Raw genomic sequence first — 20279 nt, 5'->3', positions numbered from 1 at the left:
TGTCTTAAAAACTGAACTATCAAAACTCATAAACTTTATTAATGAAAAACCCAATGTCATAATTGGCGGTGATTTTAACGCAAGAAGTAAAGCGTACGGCGACTTATTTGACACTGTCCGAGGGTCCACTGTACAAACACTGATGGACAGCTCTGTCTTTCGATGCATGAATGATGGCTCTGCAACTTTCAAAAAGAATTTATTTGATAATTCCTTTGGTTCTGTTTTAGATCTTACTTTCACAAATATTTTCTCACCTTTTTCATGGAGCGTCAAAAACATAAGTATAGGAGGAAGTCATCACCGACCGATTCTTATAAACGTTGATAACTGTACACCAAAACAGCAATACTTCTTGGCAAAAAGACATCTTCTCAAAAACATTTCTAATCTTAAAGTTGAAGCAAATATGAATGACATTCAATTAAAACTAAATCGTTCAATTAAAAACTCAACTTTTGCAATTGGACCTGACACCAAACTAAATTCGTGGTGGAATGAAGATCTCAACAGGCTGTTACGAATTAAAGATGCAGCGGAAAAGAAATTTGATAAATATAAATGCACAGAAAATGCTTTAAATGCAATTGAAGCAACGGATAAGTTTAAAAAAGCTGTAAAATGCGCAAAGAATCGAGCAAAACGTAAAAAACTTTCCGAATTAAGCCAAATTCCCAACTCCAAAGCGCTTTTTCGCTATGTAAATAGCTGTAAATCTGTTTTTGAACCGCAAGCAGGTTCAAAATGGAATGGAGACAATAATGAAATTTTCCTGCGTCATCTGTGTGAACAAGTTCCTAACAACAGTCAAACAATTTATCCATTGCCATTTAATCATCAATCTCTCGACTTCTCCATGCAAGATCTGAACAATGTCCTAGAACAAAAGAAAAAACCTTCCGCAGCTGGTGTGGATGGAATCACATATGAGATGATTAACAATCTGTCCCATGAAGGTAAACAAAACCTACTGTCATCGTACAATACGCTATGGAGAAATTGTGATTACTTTGAAGAGTGGAGAAAAATTAAAATAATTCCTATACCAAAAAAGGAAAAAATTTAGATATTTGCACCAATTTCCGACCAATTGCCTTAATATCTGTGCTTGCAAAGATTTTAAACCTCATGGTCAAACAAAGACTGAATAGCTTCCTAGAAGAAAACAATATTCTACCACCAAGATCATACGCATATCGCAAACATGTTTCAACATCAACCTGCATAAATGATATACTTCACACCATAAACTCTTCTAAGGAAAATAATGAAAAAGTTCTTGTACTTTCAATGGACGTATCAAAAGCATATGAATGTGTTGATATAAACTGTCTTCTGACCATCCTACATGAATTAAATATCCCACTTCAAATACAAGTATGGATCAGCAATTTTCTCTGCAAAAGAACTCTATTTATGGGAAATAGTTCTATGGATATTTACAACGGTATACCACAAGGCAGTTGTTTAAGCCCGACGCTTTTCAATTTATACACATTAGGATTACACGGTGTTGCAAATGAAAAAACACAAGTCTTTCAATATGCGGATGACTTTATTATACTTGTATCGAGTTCAGATTTCGATGAAGCCAATTATATTATGCAAGTAAAAACCAACAAAATGGTTGCATTATTCAAAAAATTGAACCTTGAGGTAAATGTAGAAAAAACTTCGGTCATGTACGTGGCAAAGGGAGGTCGAAAAACGCCCCATATTCTTATTAATGGAATTCCTGTAAACGTCGTTACGTCCATCAAATTTCTTGGAAGGAACATCAAAAACAGCCTCTCACTCAAAGAACACTATGAGGAAGTAATGCTGTCCTGCAAGAACACTGTCAATGCTCTCAAATTGGTCACTGGACCCAAATGTGGAGTTCATCCTGCAAAAGCAATAAATTTGTCAAAATCGCTTGTCTTTTCAAAAACAGAATATGCAATATCATCGATGGCACACAGGCCAACTTACATAAATAAAAAAATAACAAGCTTCCAAAACCAGATCCTAAGAAGAAATATGGGCCTTGTTCCTTCTACGCCAAATCATGTGGTATGTGCTCTAGCTGGCATTCTACCCACAGACTTAAGAGCACAATACTTGGCTGCCAAAGAACTAATAAGATTAAAAATTTTCAATTCCTCATTATACACATTCTTCACTACAAACGTCTCTACAAAAACTAGCATTGGACTTGTATATTCAAAATTTCGCAACATATTCGATAATCTCAAAATCGGTGTTAACAATACTGTGTCCAAGAAGTTGGTCTTTCTCCTGGATGTCTTTAATACTACAAAAACCGAGACTTCAACGGAATACATAAAAGCACACTACTGCAAGCTCATAAATGGTTTTATGTCGCAAGGTGTATCTATTTGGGCTACGGATGCTTCAGTAATTGGCAATAGCACTGGTTGTGCTGTATGCAACATTTCCTCAAAACAAAAACTTCGTCTTTAAAATTGACACAAAGCTTTCCTCCCTTAGTGGTGAACTACATGCCATTGAAAAGGCCATTGATCTAATGATTGAAGACGGTGTCAGCTCAGCAGCTTTATTTACAGACAGCAAAAATGCATGCCTCCTGCTTCAAAACAACACATCACATAATATCACTGTTCACAACATTTTACATAAATTAGCCAACTCAGAAATTCTTCAACTCTCCGTAATCTGGACACCTTCACATGTTGGCATTTTCGATCAACGAAACAGCCGATTATTTTGCTAAACACGCTGCCAACTTTGGAGCGCCAATAAATCACTGCCTTTCTGTCACAGATGCATCCAAACAAATCGAATCCTGCTTATGGAACGAGTTCGTCGATTACTACAGGCAAGCCTCTCAGTCAAAAGGGGCATACTTCTTTCAATTTTTCCCAGTTCCATCAAATCAACCTTGGTTCAAGAAGTCCAATATGAAACCTGAAAATATAAAAATTATTAACAGACTGCTCACTGGGCATACATACACAAAAAAATATTTCCACAGAATCGGCATAGCAGACACAAATCTGTGTGAGATCTGCAATGAGATTGAAGATGAAAAACATATTATCTTTCACTGCAAGAAATTCGAGGAAAATAGAAATCGTTTTGCCCTTTTCAACGTATACAACAGCTTACCTGAAGTCCTGATGTGCAGGAACCAACAACATATCGATGAGCTTCTCAATTTCATATTTGAATGCAAAATTGAGTTATAATTATTAACGAAATTTTTAAATACAATTAATTAATCAATTACAAATTATTATTTTCATAATTGAATAATATCACGATCTCATTATCCTATTGCCTTCCTTTTTCTATCACCTTTGTTTTGATATAATGTTCCTATAGCTATAAGCACACTAATACATATGTACATACCTTGTAAACATAACATAAAAAGAAATAAAAGAGTACTCAAGTCCATCATGCCCTGGTGAATGACCACGAAAGTGTTCTACCACCAACATACTTGACGACTTTATAGAAGTACAAAAAAAAAAAAAAGTGAGACAACACAACACGAAATATTTTTGGTATATTTATTTTAAAATTCGTTCTCAGTTTTGCCACTGCTTCATTGAGATTATGGCGACCTTGGTAATGGGAAAACTCCCTGGGAATATTCGGAACAGGGCTCTAAACAATAATCATTCAGCCTTATTACGGTTGGCGTAGTCGTATCCAAAATTGCAAATTGACGTGTCGTAACGTCTAATTGGTATTATGTATGTCGTACACGACATTTTCGCAACGACTAATTGGTATTATGTATGTCGTATACGAGATATTACAACTCTGTATGCCATTCTTTTACAATTTTGCTACCACGAGAGGCGTTTTATTACGAGAAACTCTGTGAAATTAGTCGTTAGAGATTTTGTTGACGACAACAGACAAATTTCTTAAAACGTTAATAAAAACGAACAAATAAAATGGATTTAAACAAAAGGTATGTGTCTATATAACAAAAAGATTATATATTCGTATAAATTTTATAATATTGCACATGTTTTAGAACAAAAGTCACCACAAAAAAGCAGTTTGACACAATGGTCCAGATTTTGCAGAACAATCCAAATTTGGCCAGAGGTTACAGCAATGGAATAAAAAACATTAGCGTGAAAGAAGAGTGGAATAAAATTAGTACGAAACTCAACATTTTAGGACCGCCAGTACGAACAGGTGAGGGTTGGATGAAAGTCTGGGCTGACTACAAATTCAAGTTAAGGAAGAAGTTAGTTCACAATCAGCCCTATTCTGAACATTCCCATGGGAACGAAATTTCCCATTCCCATGTTTTCCATATTCTTAACGACGTGGGAACAGCAAACGATGGGAGCTGAAATTTCGAAATTCGAAATCAGTTACACCAAATTATTATAGCATACTTTTGGGGGCTGTAATTATGTTTTGTAATACAAAATGCCTATTTGCATTGCATTCGCGGTTTTTGAATTAGATTAGCAAAGCACAACTCACTTAATTCAACAACCGTGCATTGATTTATGGATTTTTTAAGTGAATGGAGTCAACGATGTGTGGTGTTGTTCTAATAAGCACATTTTCTTCAGAATTTGCGAATTGGTGTAAGCATTTTTTTAATTAGTAGGTAAACATAAGTTTTGTGTATAAATTAATAGGAGCTTTTTAAGTTTGCAACGAATTTAAAAATTGTATGTTGATTCGGAATAATTTTAGTTAGGGGTTTGACGCGTATATCTCTAGTTTTACTTATTCCTAATGATCGCTAGTTCTCGTATTTTGCATATTTTTAAAAAAATTCAAAAAGATAAATTCGGATATTTTTATCGATTATTAAATATTTTAGAAGACGTATCTCAAAAAAAAAAAATAAATAAATAAATAAAATACGTTTTTGATTGAATCTAAAAGTAAAACACATGCCCTTGCAAAATTTCAATCTTCTACGTTCAAAAATAACGATCCTATTCAAGGCATTTCGGAAAATGGAATAGTATTGCAATAATTTAGCATATATGTATGTACGTTTGTGTGATCGTTGTCGTGTCGTTGAGGAGACTAACACGTTTTCAATAGAACGTTAGTCGTCTGATTTAAAAAACCCGAAGGTTATTTTACGAAAATGAATGAAAGTTGTAAAGATTGTATATATTATGGTTATTTTCCAATATATTTTAATAATTATTGCCAAAAATTCTGAAATTGATTTGTTTTTACTTGCTGTGCTGCGTTAATAGAATCAACCATGACTCTTTTTCTCGTATTTCAATACATATGGTCTGTTCCAGAACTGCAAAAATCTACTAATGTTTGCTACTTTTTTGTTTTGTTCGATAACATAAAGGATTGAATCTAAAACTAAAACACATGCCCTTGCAAAATTTCAATCTTCTACGTTCAAAAATAACGATCCTATTCAAGGCATTTCGGAAAATGGAATAGTATTGCAATAATTTAGCATATATGTATGTACGTTTGTGTGATCGTTGTCGTGTCGTTGAGGAGACTAACACGTTTTCAATAGAACGTTAGTCGTCTGATTTAAAAAACCCGAAGGTTATTTTACGAAAATGAATGAAAGTTGTAAAGATTGTATATATTATGGTTATTTTCCAATATATTTTAATAATTATTGCCAAAAATTCTGAAATTGATTTGTTTTTACTTGCTGTGCTGCGTTAATAGAATCAACCATGACTCTTTTTCTCGTATTTCAATACATATGGTCTGTTCCAGAACTGCAAAAATCTACTAATGTTTGCTACTTTTTTGTTTTGTTCGATAACATAAAGGAAAATTTTTTATCGGTGTAAAACATGTTAGATTCTTGCAGGTTTTTGTATCATATAAGAATATGCAAAATCCGAAGTCGTCTAATGACATATTTTACAGTACATTTTGTATGCTTTTATTAAGCAAACACATGGCTATTATAAATATTTGCAATAATTTTGTCGTGTAGATGTCTTAAAATATGAAATTACATAAAAATATGAAACTTCTTAAATTTTTTTTCAAACTCCCACACTGTTTGCTGGGGAGATTTTTCCCACAAAAAGACACAAAATTCTCCCATAATTCAAGATAGAGAATGTATACTTTTTTCCCATGGGAACAAATTCCCAATTCGAACTTCATTCAGAATGAGGGGAGATGGGAAATGGGAAAAAAACTCCCACAAAATTTTATTCAGAATACGAAAATGTGGGAATGGGAAAAAATTCCCAACTCCCATGCGTTCAGAATAGGGCTGAATAAGGCGGAATGTCGTGCTACAGGTGGAGGATCCTTCAAGCAGTATGAACAATTTGCTATGAGGTTTTATTAAACCCATTTTAATTTTTAAATTTGTTTCAAGGATGCTTTTTCTCCTCATTGGAGTCTGTCTACTACCTTAAAATACGACTATGTACTTCGTACATAAAATGAAAGGTAATGACATTCTAATGAGTGACGTTTCTATATAGCCCGCCTTTCAGTATCTACGCTAGAGCTACTAAAACTAACACCAACGATAGGATCACGTCCTACTCGTCAAACCCTTTGTACAAAGGTAATACCGTTCCACGAACGTTAAATCAATAAAAATACAGTCCACTGCGATTAGAAAAAATACTTTCACATCGTGTTTTATTTTTCTCTAATTTTCTTTCCATATTGCTACGCAAACATTGGTCCAATCGAGCCGGATTTTACGATCGGTCTCTTTGCCTTTACAAGGAAAACCCAAAAACCAACAAAAAGCAACGACTACGTCGCAGCAACAACAACAAAGGATCTACGATCAACCACATCAATTTATTTTCCAATAAATTGCGATTTTTACCATCACAACAAAGGTATGTACACATTTCATTACGTGAAAAAGTGACATACCAAAATTTACAAGTGTTGTGCATAATTAAAAGTAAAAAACAAAACCGTTTGTCGTTTTACAATAAATATTTAATGTCCGTCCGCCACCTACGATATTGCCGTCGGTAAAATTCATTTAAAAATACCAACAAAACTAAGTGTCAAATCGCCCACTATTTTCTCACATAATACCAACAACAATCACAGTGATTTTTTTATGTTTATTAATTTCCACATTTATTGGTGTTTTCGCACATTTCTTTTATATTTAATACAAATACATATTGTTATTGTGGTGTTTTCCTTTTATTCTCTTCTTCGTGTTCGCCAAAAACACAAAAATCATCACAACAATAACAATTCTAATATAAAAGAATAAATGTCATTCACTTGTCATTACTGCTGATTGTTTCCACCTTTAATTAATACGGGTGGCAGATTTGGCACTTATATACCATTTACACTACGATCGATTGTATTAGGGGTATTCCCGTGTACTAAAAATTAAAATTATTTTCGTAAAGATATTTTAGTGCAGTTTTCTCTTATTTTTTGAGTTGAATCCTTCGGATATTAACTAAAAATAAATTTTATTCGTGTTTTTGACACCGTGCCCCCCTACCGTCGGTATTAGTGAAGTGGTTTTGCGAATTTTAATTTTTTTTAATATTTTTGGAAATTTGTTTTCGGCAAGTGCTATCTTCGATACGTTGCCATAGTTTACGTGTATTATACGATACACTCTAAATATTTTGCAAAATTTGGAATACACTGAGAGAAAATTGGATTTAGTTTTACATTTTTCTTAAAATTTAAAGAATTTTTTGTGGTTTAATCACGTTAAACCTCAAATATATTGCCGTATCCACGATACATTATTGAAATAGTCTACGACTATTAATAAACTCAGTGTATTTTACCAATAAAATAATTTTATTTTGAAGCATCACGTGTTTTAAAATTATTTTTTCTAATACTTTAGTGAAAATTTACCTTTATTGGATTTTCGCATACAATTTTTGACATCACGTGTCATTTCCAAAGTAATAAAATAATTTTTGTGCAATTTTGTTGAATTTGTACAACTACGTGCATTATTTAGGAAATTTATTTAGTCTTCGACTACATTTAATTTCTCAATACGACATTTCGTGTCACAAATTGTCTTTGTTTTTGACTTTAATCCTGAATTTTATTCAAAATGCCCCTCACTCCTTTAGATTTATTCAACAGAGCTGCTGATGCTTTAGTCAATTTTGATGCATACTTATGTTCCCAACGGGACGATGAGCTCGATGTTTATATCTTAGAATTGCTAGGAACTGAGGCGAGATCATTATGGGAAAAAAATAAACTACAATCTGATATATGCCTCAATTATCTATATGAAGATAAAAATTCCAATAAGGACAACCTTGTAGCTGCCGACATCAAATTCGATGTCGCATACAAGTGTTTTATGAATGTTTTATCGTCCATTAATAGAAAGTTAGGTGTACTCCGGACCTCGTCTCAGTCACCTACTTTCACTTCTCCAAAATCTCATATAGATAAACCTACAGTACCACGTTCTGAAGATACAACGACCATTTCCGATGTTTCACATCGATTGACACCTTCAAATAACACATCCTTCACATCCTGTGGAGATGTTAATGCTGGTCACAGACTTAATTTACCTCCCTGTGACATTGAAGTGTTTAATGGCGATTTTCTCTCCTGGCCTACGTTCAGGGATTTATTTTCTGCCCTCTATATAAACAACAGCGGCATAAGTGATATAGAACGCTTATGTCATTTAAAGAAAAAGACCAGTGGTGATGCCCATGAAATAGTGGCTAAGTTTTCGCTTACCCACACAAATTTTAGTCTGGCGTGGAATGCTTTGCAACAAACTTACGACAATCCACGTATTTTGGTGAACCACCAACTAAAACGCCTCTTTGACCTACCAGTTTTAGAAGAGGAAACTAGTTTAGGGTTGAAGACTTTGCAAAGAGGCATAAACGGGTGTATTTCGTCCATGTCTAATTATGACGTGCCGACAGAAGACTGGGATCCAATTCTAGTTTTCCTTTGTCTTCAGAGATTACCTAAACACTGCGTTGTGCTATGGGAACAATGCATTAAAAACAAGTCTGCATTGTCCTCGTGGGCAGATTTGGATCAATTTCTCACGGAAAGAATCCAAACTCTGACCTGCTTACGTGATATTAGGGGCATAGACTACGTCGAACCTCTAAATCACAATAAAAGACTTTCCCATTCCACGAATGGTGGAAGCATTAAAACATCTGTGGCCACGCCACAAAGCACACCTCGTTCTTCACGGTATTCTCGCGCACCCTCGCCTAAATCATGTGCTCTTTGTTCACGACAAAGACATCATCTTAGGGTTTGTCAAAAATTCCTTAGATTTTCAGTTCCTGAAAGGATAAGTGCAGTTAAGAAACATTACTGTTGTCTTAACTGTTTGTCTCACGGACACAAGGCTTCACACTGTAATAGTGTACATAATTGTGCTATATGCTACAAAAGGCATCACACCCTGTTACATAGGGAGGTCTCAACACTTCACACGTCTCCGACGTCACCTGTTTCCAGGAGTTTAGTTGCAGTATGTTCCCCTTCTACCTCTACAGTTCTTTCATCTGGGTCTACTACGAGACAGGTATTCCATACCACTCAGAATAGGAAAGTATTGTTAGGCACGGCTATGGTCCATATTGTGCACCAAGGTACTACGTATCCAGCCAGAGCTTTAATTGATCCTGCTTCTGAATCATCTTTCATTTCTAAAAATATGCAGAGTAGAATAGGTATTGCCACAAATGCAGTTAGAGCCTCAATTTTGGGTGTGAGTAGGTCAGTTTCTGTCATTTCTGACAAAGAATGTTCCATTCACATTGTGTCTCCTTTGGACGCTACGCATTCAATGGACACAACTGCTCTTGTCGTCCCGACCATTGCAGATAATCTGCCCTCCTGTTCCATCCCAACTGACACTCTACCACAATTGCCAAATCTACGTTTGGCGGACCCCGATCCATTCTCTTCCCATTCTGTTGACCTTCTTCTTGGTGCAGATCTTTATCCGAAGATTCTGGCACAGGGCTCTCATACTAAGATATTAGGTTCGTCGATAGCGCAAAGTACAGTCTTCGGCTGGATCCTTACAGGTCCAATGCCATCCACCCATACTGGGCCTTCTATTTAGGGATTCTCCTTGAAATAGTTAGGATAGAAGACTGGGGACATTGAGTCTTTGGGCTCCAATTTATCCATACGGACGCTATTGACAGTCATGCACTTAACCTTCGGTGGTGTATGTGTTGACGGGTTAGTAAGCCATGCTAGGTTAGTTTTCCCACGGAAAACAGAGATTACATCGCCTACACTTCTCCACCACTTGCTACGCAAGTATTGGTTCTACGACCATCTACTTAAACTTTGGCCCTACGGCCGTCTATCTTATTGGTTTTAATGGGCACATCCCAAAATGTTCATTAGGCATTTGATTGAAATTTTGATTAATAAAAAGTCCTAAAATATTCCGTCACTGGATATTTCATTCAAGCTCCTCCGGGGCAAAAATATTTATCTATGTTCGAAAGAGGGTATCAATACTGATACTGAAAACGAAATTTAATCCCGACGGCACTCAATCATCCATATTCCCACTCCCACGGAGTTAATTAATAATAGACCATGTTTCGAGGCGTCTACGCGACCTCACTACTTTTTCGTGTTATTGAAAAAATATAGCTTTGATGACCGTGTTAGAGCCGCGAAGCATCGGGCTATATATATGTAAAACGACCAACGGTTAAGAGGTCCTTCTGACCTAAAAGTTTGTTCTTTGTTTAATTCTCGCTTCCTCTCCATTTTTCTTATGACTTGGAAAATTTCGAATGATGGTTGCGACGATGGTGTGAGGATGACGTCCCCATGCACGACAAGGAACAACAAGCTGACTGCAAAGCCGCCAACCAATGAAGCCTACGGCAAACATGGCAGACGATGCGGCCCTCCTTCGGAAAAAAAAAATTATACTAACCAATTTCGCCCTCGGCGACTCCTCGGAGTTCCTCCAGGAGAAACTTGTGGTCTCGCCACGTATATCTGTAAAAGGTGGTCTTCAATCACCTTTTACAATCTTTACATGATGATCAAGGTCTCCACGAGGCATTGCACGATCGTGCCCCACGGGCACACGAATGTAAAGTACTTAAATAACTAACATTCAATTTTGCAACATAGCTGGATATTGCAAGGCCGGCGGAATGAACAATTTGCTATGAGGTTTTATTAAACCCATTTTAATTTTAAATTTGTTTCAAGGATGCTTTTTCTCCTCATTGGAGTCTGTCTACTACCTTAAAATACGACTATGTACTTCGTACATAAAATGAAAGGTAATGACATTCTAATGAGTGACGTTTCTATATAGCCCCTGTCTGTATCTACGCTAGAGCTACTAAAACTAACACCAACGATAGGATCACGTCCTACTCGTCAAACCCTTTGTACAAAGGTAATACCGTTCCACGAACGTTAAATCAATAAAAATACAGTCCACTGCGATTAGAAAAAATACTTTCACATCGTGTTTTATTTTTCTCTAATTTTCTTTCCATATTGCTACGCAAACACAGTACATACTAACAGACACGGAAGAAGCAGCATTAAGCTTGTTACAATTGGATACAATTGTAAACGCGGACATCAGTCAATTGGAATCCAGTAGCCTTCAACGCTTCGAGAAACAACCACTGAGGAAGAACTGTTTGAAGCATGTATAATCCATGAAGATAGAAACCACGATCCCTGCACAGTTACTCCCCAAAGCGTAAGCAAGTCTCATGCAAAAGAGCCGCAGGTCGTAGTGAATCAGGATCCCGCACAAAAACCCTGTAAGCATAGGTATCACTCATGGAAATGAGCAACAGGTCCAAGTGAACCAGGATCCCTGCACACTAGTCACACAAAATACCCCTCACAGAATGGATTTCAGAACAGCAACTGAGTATCAGTCATGGAAAAAATGTTTTTGATTCTTGTCGTAACTGTTTTCGTCTTACGTTTAAATCGTTCGGAGTATATTCATCCTCATCGTCAGATATAAAATAACCACCCTTAACATTTTTATGGTTTACTAGCATATGCCCGCTACTTCGTTAGCGGAAAATCCCCATGTTAAGAGTATTATGAACAGTTTCGTTAAGACGATACGAATACAAATGTGTTCAAACTGCTACCTGAGTTACGTTTTGTTTATATATGAAGTTATTTTGTTGTTTTTTTTGTTTGTTTTCAGTCTAACAACCATTTTCTACACCGAAAGGCGTTTGGTAGTAATTCGAACGAATTTGATTTCGGATCGTCTTAGAAATCAAATATATTATAGTCATTCATTAACCATCATTCAAAACACAAATTTGGTTTTCACTGAACACTAATTTTAAATGTAAGTTATATGCATAGGTAAGGGTACTTTACACAAAAATACATTTCGAAATGTCATATTTTATTGGTATTTTTCCCATTGATCTTTATTAAGTTTCGCATATTAGTGGAGGGTCTTTTTCCAGCATTTTTCCTCAGATGAATCCATAAAGTTTTTGTAAATATGATTTACGTCTAGAATGTCTTGTCTTGGTAGATTTTATTTGTATATACTTTTTTGATTTTCAGGTTCCAAAAACCACAATTTTGACGTTGTCGTTAAATAAGTTGTAGAAGATCTTCAAATTAACCTTAGAAAACTTATTTTACCTAATGCCAATGCTTCATATACAACCCTTTGCCATAGACAAATTAAATGTACATATAGACAAAGGAATGCTCTAAACAATGTTCGTAACATCGAGTTTGTTGACAGAACAACTCAATTAAAACTACAATAAACACAATTCTATAAAGTTACTTTTTGACGGAATCTACATCCTCGGATAAAAATGTAAAAGAAAATCTTGCAATTTTTCTCAAAAATCTCCTTAGAAAAATATTCAATATTTTGGTTTGAGTCTGTTGACAGCACACAGCATGAGTAATCTTTTGTCTATACAATTCGTTTGTCTATGCCAGTACCATAACTTATAGTTCTCCGAAGTTTTCAGTATGTATTAAATTTTTATTTTCCAGGGTTGTAAGATGGTTGCGCCATACTTTTGGTGTCCCCTCGTAATAATACAACATAATGTTCATCTCATTAGAAAATATAACGTCATCAAAGTACTTTAAAGGGCTTGAAGTCTTCTCTGTAGAAAATTCGTTTCCCTATATTTTACGGGGAGAGCAGTGGTTTTTCCTATCCCTTCGCGATAATGCTTTTCTGACTTTTTCACGTAACGCACATATTCCAAAATCCTTTTCAATTACAAATCAAAGGTTTGATTCTGGTTTGTGGTCTATTATTGATTTTCTAAATAATTTAGTGACGAAAAGTTATAGACTCTACATTTCTATATACCAAGAACGCCATAAAAATTGCTAATTGCAAACAAATCATGGGAGTATTCACAATTTTATTGCACTTTAACTGATTGCAAACATTTAGACCAAGGCCAAGAAATCAAGTACATACAGTTTTTGCTGTTGTTATTTCTGGCCGATTTCTGATTTTATTGCTTAATGATATTTTAAACAGTAAAAAACTTAACATTATTGAACTAAATTTTGTTTTAATCTTAAATTAAAAATCACAATTTTCCAAATTCGCTGGTAATAATTTTTTTGTTTAAAAAAGAAAATCTGTTTTGCGACATCTATTAAGTGAAAACAAAATTACTCCCGACACGTAAATCTGGATTGGTTGGTTTTTATACTGCTTATATTACGTTAATACTATACAATTGCGACATCTGTTGAAACGGAAGAAAAACTTCTAATGTGGTTTTATAATTTAGTGGTTTACGATAAAATGATAAGATAAAACCTGCGCCTAGAAGTAAACTACAAAATTTGAAATTATTTGTGATAATTTACGGTATATAATATTTTACGGTATATAATAGCAAAATATAAGGATTTTTGTTGTTGATATTTTTTGTGGTTCCATGACGAATTTTCTAAAACCCGGCCTTATCTCGCACATTTGCACCAACAGTGACCTACTGGTAAAATTTCATGTTTATAGCTTTAGCCGTTTTGGCTGGGCGTTGATGATGAGTCAGTCAGCACTTATCACCAAGCTCAAATATATAATATAGATAAATGCCCGCTACTTCGTATGCGGAAAGGATATAAAAAAAACAAATAAACAATATATAATATGGAAATGACAAACACTGAAAATTTGGTCGCACTAATACCAATTTTAATCAATATTTATTTTTATCTTAGTACTGTACGTACCCCTTAAGTTCGTTTTTAAAAAAGATCAGCCGTATCTCACCCTTACACATTAACAGCGAGATCAACGTTGCACACCAATACACACCCTAACTCCAAAAAATAAAAATTCCAGCACTGTCCCTACACCCAAAAACAAATTGAGTACCATTAAGTAATTTTCGTATACTTTGTTACGTGCGCTTACGGGGCTTATCATTCGGGACACCGGCTAGTCAGGTCGCCTCTCTTGGGTGTGGTCCCAACCCTATTTGTCCCCACTCCTGGCACGCAACAGTAAATACAAAGGAATTTCTCAAACAAACATATATTAACATATTACAAAAACGCATCATCGCCCATACAAACCACATCCTGCTGGCCAATATCCTGCCCTCCCAACCATGGTCACTTATTCCTTTCCTTCACCCCAGTGACCCCACACGCCGCCACATCACAACACTTACCTCGTCATATATGTCCTCCTGTTAATTACTTAACACATTGTCATTTTTCTTATCAGACTATACATTAAGTCATATTTATTTAATAAAAAATCCTAATACTAACAAAAATTTCAATACTATTACTAACTCTTAATTTCTCAATTTTTTCTAGGATGTTTACAGTAATCAATAAAATAAATGGTATTAAAAATTATAAATCAAATTATTGAGAGTCTTAATTTTCATTTTCTCCTGCTTAGGAAATTTAAAATTGTAACGGCTTATTGCCAAATTTTGTTTTAAAGTATTAGAACGATAGGTCTTTAGACCAAAAAAAATTATGCCTAAAGGGCTTTCTTTTTTTATGTCATGCAATTGAACAAACAAAACGAACTCAACATTCACAAAGGAATATAATAACCCCAAAACGGGTAATCAACAATAACTCTATATCCCAAATTTATCGCACCCCAACCTAATGTTCTTAACAAAAGAGCTCTTTTCTTAATCATAGACAGGGGGAGGGAATAAACTGATCACTTTTAAAAACTTAACTTTGAGAATGCTGAAAATTACAAAAATAAGTACATAAATATATCAACAAAAACTAAATAAATAAATAAAGATAACTTAAAATCTAAATGAATAAATATGTCAATAAAAAGGTTATTAAAAAAATATGAATCTGATAAAAATTTAGTGCCATGCAACAAAATCATAAATATATATCATGTTCAAAGGATTTCCAGTAAAAAGTTCAAGTAGGTTCAGTTTGAAGTTTGTTAATACATTTTTTTTGGATCAAATCCAAACCGCTAGGGCAATAAATGCACATTACAGTCCTCTTTTGGGCCCTTTGGTTCTCGTATGGGCATAATACGCAGCTTGGACTGACTCGAAAATATGTCAGTTATTATATCTTTTTGTTAAAATCCAAGCCACTGTGATTATAACAAAACAGGCGAATTCAGTTCGGTTGGGTATGTGTGTCAGACTAACACAAATTAAACTGGTGCTGAACCTGGGATGGCGAGTGTTACACTGTTGGTGGTGTCCAACAGATGGCAGTGAGACACATTTATCTATTATCTTTGGAAAATATAGCTTTCCTACCTTGAGATGATCGGGGTTGTGTCTAGCATAAATAGTGTAGCTAGAATCCAACAGGTATCACTGTTTCACTTTTTTGGTCGATACGCCAGTGCACCCAGATTCGACTTGCCTATCCACGAAGGATAAATAATTAATTTTCTTTGAATATTAGGATATTTTCATCATTTAACTATTTACCTTTTGGCCTTCCGTCGACTTATTTAATTTTTGGAATGCTATACCGGTAATATCTGACTTAATTTCTCCCACTCGTCACCTATTTTTAGAAATAACTTTTATAAAATCACTTATCTCACACGATTTACACGGTTTAAATAGATTACCTCTAATGTCAAATCTCAATATTTGCACTTTTCGGATTTAAATATTTAAACTTTGAAAGTTTTTAACCTTTTTCTCACAATTAACTTCCATTTATTATGACACTACAGGTTTAGTTCAGCACCAGTTAACAAACTAACCTGTTCTCTTAACATTTACTCTCTTTTATAACTTTGGTGTAACTGTCCACTGGTAGACATCTTGATAGAGTAACTAATTCTGTCCTTCTTTATTTTTTTATATAGTAATTGTCCCTTTCTTAAACTATTTTTTTTGCAATTAATTGCACTCAAAGATATTAAGAGACCCATTTTTCTCACGGTGTTATTTAAGAGAATTGGTACTGCCCATTGTCGGTATTGCCGTACCCTACATTATCTAAACTTGGCAGCACCTATTCGTTTGTCATTAGTCCCATGGTCCAAAGTGAATGCAATTATTTGAACTCTCATCATCAGCTGACATTTTATTGACAAAGACAGACGGCGTGTGGTTTGTATCGTTCCTGAATTTTACTTTTACAATTTTCTAATCTATTTTTTTCTTTTCTTTTCAGGATTTTCTCGTGTGATGATCTGCACGAGCCCACCCAAACTCTCGGTGGATCAGTATATGTTTCCTTGGAAGAATATGCCAGTCCACCGGTAGAGGAAGGAACTTTTGCATTCTCATCACAAGAGGAAATGTTTGCAATGACCTGGCTTAGCATACCCAGCCATTGCAAACAACAGATCAACAGTTTTGGGCACAAGAAACAAATATAAATTTTCGCCTCCCCACCAATGAGGCTTGAATAAAAAAATAATCGCCGGCCCCAAATACTTGTGGTCCACAACAACATACGCCACCAATCTATATTTGTGGCCCACAACAATAAATGTTTGTGGCCCCTCAGCAATTTTGCCACCCACAACAACAATTCGCCGCAGGAATGTAGTCCAATCAGAATTCTCTAAGAATATAAATGCGAAATTCTGTAAAAAATTTCTAAAATGTCGCATACTGAGGCCCGTTGGGGACAATATGTATGAACTTGAAAATTTACAAGGTAACCCCATTGGGATATATCACGTTAAAGATATCAAAGTATAAGTGCAATGTAAACCGATCTGTGATACAAATAGGATTAAGCATACATGTTTGTTTTTTTGTCCTAATAGTATCTAGGTTAAGTTTACAGTGCAATATATTTTTAATATCTGTGATAACCAAGTACCTGCAAATTTCTGTCCGTGTTTGTCCCGATTATACATGCATTTATACATCTGCCTTAATTATACACCTGCATTTTAATTATACTCCTACTTGAATTATACACCTAGCTCAACTATACCCTTTCCCAATTATACTCCTTGCTTTAATTATTCAGAATCGAAAATTTTACCCTACACCAATCATACCCCATGTATAATTAGTATTAGTATATACAGTATACATTCATTGACACTTACGCCAATCCATATATATAGCGATTCCAAAAAAATCCAATATTCGGAACACAAATAAGGCGGCCCCCCTACAAGGAAAATGATAACACCAAGTAAATGAACATATAATAGGAAATATTCATTATACTTCCCTAAAGTCATATGCCCGGCTTGTCTCAGGGTGTGGGAGTTCCCCACGTTGGGTTCCCATCTAATTCAACAACTAGGCCCGTCGCACACCATCACTTCCGGCATACTTTGGCAGTGCTGGAGTTTTGTTGCGAGGCCCCCAACAAACCTAAGATCGCCCATGGACTCAAAAATAAAATTTGACGTGGGGGTACCTTAGGGAGAGACCTTTTTGGCCGTGGGGGTCTCAAATCCACATTCAAAATTTATAGCTCACAATGGTTATGGCTGGTGGAGCATTAAGGGAACTACATTTTATCACTGGAGCACTCTCTATGGGTAACTACACGTATGCGGGGTGTAGTTAGCCATGTTCCAGGTGATTGTGGCGAATTGTTGTTGTGGGTGGCAAAATTGCTGAGGGGCCACAAACATTTATTGTTGTGGGCCACAAATATAGATTGGTGGCGTATGTTGTTGTGGACCACAAGTATTTGGGGCCGGCGATTATTTTTTTATTCAAGCCTCATTGGTGGGGAGGCGAAAATTTATATTTGTTTCTTGTGCCCAAAACTGTTGATCTGTTGTTTGCAATGGCTGGGTATGCTAAGCCAGGTCATTGCAAACATTTCCTCTTGTGATGAGAATGCAAAAGTTCCTTCCTCTACCGGTGGACTGGCATATTCTTCCAAGGAAACATATACTGATCCACCGAGAGTTTGGGTGGGCTCGTGCAGATCATCACACGAGAAAATCCTGAAAAGAAAAGAAAAAAATAGATTAGAAAATTGTAAAAGTAAAATTCAGGAACGATACAAACCACACGCCGTCTGTCTTTGTCAATAAAATGTCAGCTGATGATGAGAGTTCAAATAATTGCATTCACTTTGGACCATGGGACTAATGACAAACGAATAGGTGCTGCCAAGTTTAGATAATGTAGGGTACGGCAATACCGACAATGGGCAGTACCAATTCTCTTAAATAACACCGTGAGAAAAATGGGTCTCTTAATATCTTTGAGTGCAATTAATTGCAAAAAAATAGTTTAAGAAAGGGACAATTACTATATAAAAAAATAAAGGACAGAATTAGTTACTCTATCAAGATGTCTACCAGTGGACAGTTACACCAAAGTTATAAAAGAGAGTAAATGTTAAGAGAACAGGTTAGTTTGTTAACTGGTGCTGAACTAAACCTGTAGTGTCATAATAAATGGAAGTTAATTGTGAGAAAAAGGTTAAAAACTTTCAAAGTTTAAATATTTAAATCCGAAAAGTGCAAATATTGAGATTTGACATTAGAGGTAATCTATTTAAACCGTGTAAATCGTGTGAGATAAGTGATTTTATAAAAGTTATTTCTAAAAATAGGTGACGAGTGGGAGAAATTAAGTCAGATATTACCCGTATAGCATTCCAAAAATTAAATAAGTCGACGGAAGGCCAAAAGGTAAATAGTTAAATGATGAAAATATCCTAATATTCAAAGAAAATTAATTATTTATCCTTCGTGGATAGGCAAGTCGAATCTGGGTGCACTGGCGTATCGACCAAAAAAGTGAAACAGTGATACCTGTTGGATTCTAGCTACACTATTTATGCTAGACACAACCCCGATCATCTCAAGGTAGGAAAGCTATATTTTCCAAAGATAATAGATAAATGTGTCTCACTGCCATCTGTTGGACACCACCAACAGTGTAACACTCGCCATCCCAGGTTCAGCACCAGTTTAATTTGTGTTAGTCTGACACACATACCCAACCGAACTGAATTCGCCTGTTTTGTTATAATCACAGTGGCTTGGATTTTAACAAAAAGATATAATAACTGACATATTTTCGAGTCAGTCCAAGCTGCGTATTATGCCCATACGAGAACCAAAGGGCCCAAAAGAGGACTGTAATGTGCATTTATTGCCCTAGCGGTTTGGATTTGATCCAAAAAAATGTATTAACAAACTTCAAACTGAACCTACTTGAACTTTTTACTGGAAATCCTTTGAACATGATATATATTTATGATTTTGTTGCATGGCACTAAATTTTTATCAGATTCATATTTTTTTAATAACCTTTTTATTGACATATTTATTCATTTAGATTTTAAGTTATCTTTATTTATTTATTTAGTTTTTGTTGATATATTTATGTACTTATTTTTGTAATTTTCAGCATTCTCAAAGTTAAGTTTTTAAAAGTGATCAGTTTATTCCCTCCCCCTGTCTATGATTAAGAAAAGAGCTCTTTTGTTAAGAACATTAGGTTGGGGTGCGATAAATTTGGGATATAGAGTTATTGTTGATTACCCGTTTTGGGGTTATTATATTCCTTTGTGAATGTTGAGTTCGTTTTGTTTGTTCAATTGCATGACATAAAAAAAGAAAGCCCTTTAGGCATAATTTTTTTTGGTCTAAAGACCTATCGTTCTAATACTTTAAAACAAAATTTGGCAATAAGCCGTTACAATTTTAAATTTCCTAACCAGGAGAAAATGAAAATTAAGACTCTCAATAATTTGATTTATAATTTTTAATACCGTTTATTTTATTGATTACTGTAAACATCCTAGAAAAAATTGAGAAATTAAGAGTTAGTAATAGTATTGAAATTTTTGTTAGTATTAGGACTTTTTATTAAATAAATATGACTTAATGTATAGTCTGATAAGAAAAA

The 20279-nt window shown here is 35.0% G+C and overlaps 1 long non-coding RNA gene across 1 annotated transcript; it reads left to right on the top strand.

Annotated features, from left to right (window-relative positions):
* Positions 1 to 18060: 18060 nt before the first annotated feature.
* Positions 18061 to 20279, top strand: LOC141390844 (uncharacterized). Its single transcript, XR_012409497.1, has 4 exons — positions 18061 to 18541; positions 18764 to 18908; positions 18976 to 19054; positions 19123 to 20279. It is a non-coding gene; the product is annotated as an uncharacterized lncRNA (long non-coding RNA).

This window comes from Musca autumnalis, unplaced genomic scaffold (assembly GCF_047663935.1).
Source record: "Musca autumnalis isolate F117 unplaced genomic scaffold, ASM4766393v1 scaffold_1, whole genome shotgun sequence".
NCBI lineage: Eukaryota > Metazoa > Arthropoda > Insecta > Diptera > Muscidae > Musca > Musca autumnalis.
The sequence above is the reverse complement of the archived record's forward strand: the minus strand, read 5'-3'. Positions and strand labels throughout refer to the sequence as shown.